The 2,961-nt window shown below is 41.1% G+C and overlaps 1 protein-coding gene across 1 annotated transcript in view; it reads left to right on the top strand.

Moving 5' to 3' along the window:
- Positions 1-2,961, top strand: part of DHRSX (dehydrogenase/reductase X-linked) — a 111,105-nt gene that overhangs the window by 32,144 nt on the left and 76,000 nt on the right. The gene's annotated exons all lie outside the window — the stretch shown is intronic.

The raw sequence follows: 2,961 nt of genomic DNA, 5'->3' as shown, positions 1-2,961 counted from the left end.
ATAATGTTAGGCAGAAATAAAATAGAAAAAACAGAAGTGAAAAACAACCACGCATAATAGTTTCCTTTAGAAGAAGGAAGGAAGGAAGGAAGGAAGGAAGGAAGGAAGGAAGGACAGAAAGAGAAGGGAGGAAGGAAGGAAGGGAGGGAGGGAGGGAGGGAAGGAAGGAAGGAAGGAAGGAAGGAAGGAAAGAAGGAAGGAAGGAAGGAAGGGAAGGGAAGGAAGGAAGGAAGGAAAGAAAGGAAAGAAAGAAAGAAGGAAAGAAAGAAAGAAAAAGAAAGAAAGAAAAGAAAAGAGAAGAAAAGAAAGAAAGTGTACCAGACAAGTATTCAGCTATCCATCCTTCATCCCAGGAATAAACAGCAAGAACTGATTAGCGTGCCTTGGGAGCAGGAAAAGGAATTAAAATCTAATAAAAATATGATTTAAATTTGGGTAATAAAAAGTAATTCATCCCTAACTTTGGGCGAATATATTTGCTTACCTCCCCTCGAACAACAACAACAGCAAAAAGTCTCATTCCAAAAATTTTCCCAAAGTAATGCAAATGGAATTAGAAAATAATTTGCTGACTTTACAGAAAGACTCTCTACCGAAACTTGTTGTACATTATTGATTTTCTGTGTTCTTTTTACAAGCCTCCAAGGAGCAAACCATTGACCGTAGAATAAATCTGGCTCCCCACCTGTTTTTACAGATAAAGTTTTATCCAAATGCAGTCGTACACATGCCTTGATGTTTTTAATTTGCTTCTGCCCTAAGAACATAGTTTCAACAGAGAATATATAGCCTAAAACCCCCCAAATATATGGAATCTGACCATTTATACCCCCAAATTTCTGGCTTTGGTCTGTACCCTTCAAACCGACCAAAGCCACTGACCTTACTCTGAGTTAAAGCCAGTTTTATTCCTACATGGGAAATTTTCAAAGCATCATCCCAGACCTCTCCTACTTATCAACATAGATCAAGTCTGGCTCAAATTTAGTCATTAATTAAGACTTCCAGGTTACAAAAAAATAGCCCCTGGCCTAGTTATATCTTCATTCAGTTGTAGATAACAGAAAAGCATTTAGGATAATTCAACATCGACTAATTACCAAACTTCTAAAGAAGTTAATTTTGTTGCACCAGTGGTGTTCTGTCTACACCAAATTCACAAAGTGAATGGACAGCAAACGGCCTTTCCATCCATCCCAAGTCTGGTTGATTGGTTCTGCCTGATCCTGCAGTCAGTAATACTGTAATTGATTAGTCATGCCTGCTGTGGCGGCAGAAGGAGAATTACGGTCTGTTTGCTACATTCTTTCCATTTTTGGTAATTAGCTCATAAGCCACAATAAACAATACATGTTTTAAGGTAGTAGCCATAATTTCCATCCACTGCCACAACGCTTTGGCTGATTTGTGAACACCCAATCTTAATTGCTGCTGGTACTTGGCAGGGACTTGGCAATTTCTTTTTATCATATAACCAGATAAGCTTGCCTCCTGCCTGTGTGGGATTTATATTCTAGTGAGAGTGACGAATTAATCAGATAGTTTTGTACTTGTCTGAGGGAGCACTGTGTTAAAAAATAGTTCAAAGGCATTTCCTTTAAGCACCTATTGTAAAAGGTTCCCGTCCATCCTCTCCTTTGATGCTACACACTCTGGGTTCTCTTGCATGAAGTCCTATGCCCCTGTGTGACCTTCTCTTTCTTGACTGTACTTTTTATGTTGTATTTCCTCTGTGTTTCATTCTAGCCTCCTACGCTAGACAGACACTTGTCCTTGGGCCTGGGGTCACGTCTGTAGTTCCAGTTCTCACTGCTGTGTTTGTCTCCAAAATGCCTCTTGCCAGCAAGTCCAAGGCTGGTGATTTTCTGCACCCCATTTTGGTCAAAGGTGCTACCACCCTCTCAGCTCTCTAGACTGTACCACAGAGTGTCTGTGATGACTTTCCCCACCTTTCGTTTGTCTTTCTAACCACAGTCAGTGACCAAGTCTATGACCACCTAAATATTTCTTAAAGATGTGCATGTAATTTGTGTATAGCTGCCTAGTAAAGGTCTTATCTGTCCTTTAACACTGTTTCCTAGTAGTCTCCCAGCTGTGTTCCTGACACTGTCTACACTGCAGTCAGAGTGATCCTACTGACTTATTGCCTTACCTGCTTAACCCAAATGGACAGAATGTTCTTCATGGCTTTGAACCTGTTCTTTGAGTGTTCTCTTTCTCCTCCTTCTTCTCCTCCTCAGTGGGACAGAAAGGACCTGTCCTCGGGGACTCCTTATTCCTCTGGAACTCTGAATGTATTCCAGCCTTACATATTTTACTGTGGGTTATCCAACTGTGTCACTGATTTCCCTGGCCCCATGAGGGTCCCTTGCACACAGAATACAAAATAGTGGCCCAGAGAATCATTGGAAAAGATTTTGTATATTGTGAAAACTCAGTGCAAGATGACTGCTGTGATGATGTTGGTGATAATGGTGTTAGTGGTGGACATGATGGTCATCACCATGGGGGTGCATTGATGATTGTGATGGAGATGATTCTGGTGATGCTAGTGATAGTGGTGATCTAGTGATAATGGTGATGATGGTTATGATGATAATGATGATGGTAATAGTGATGATGATGATGGTGGTGATGGTGATGATGGTGGTGATAGTGGTGATGGTAATGATGGTGATGATGATGGTGGTAGTGATGATGGTGGTGATGATGATGGTAAAGATGGTGGTGCTGGTGGTAGTGGTGATGGTAGTGGTAATTATAGTGATAAAGGTAACGATGAAGATGATGATGGTGAAGATGGTGCTGGTAGTGATGATGGTGAAGATGGTGGTGATGAGTTAGTGATGATGGTGAAGATGGTGGTGGTAGTGATGATAGTGATGATGGTGAAGATGATGGTAGTGATGATACTGATGATGGTGAAGATGGTGGTGGTAGTGATGATAGTGATGATGGTGA

This window comes from Otolemur garnettii, unplaced genomic scaffold (assembly GCF_000181295.1).
Source record: "Otolemur garnettii isolate 467f Iridium unplaced genomic scaffold, OtoGar3 scaffold00065, whole genome shotgun sequence".
NCBI classification, from domain to species: domain Eukaryota; kingdom Metazoa; phylum Chordata; class Mammalia; order Primates; family Galagidae; genus Otolemur; species Otolemur garnettii.
The sequence above is the reverse complement of the archived record's forward strand: the minus strand, read 5'-3'. Positions and strand labels throughout refer to the sequence as shown.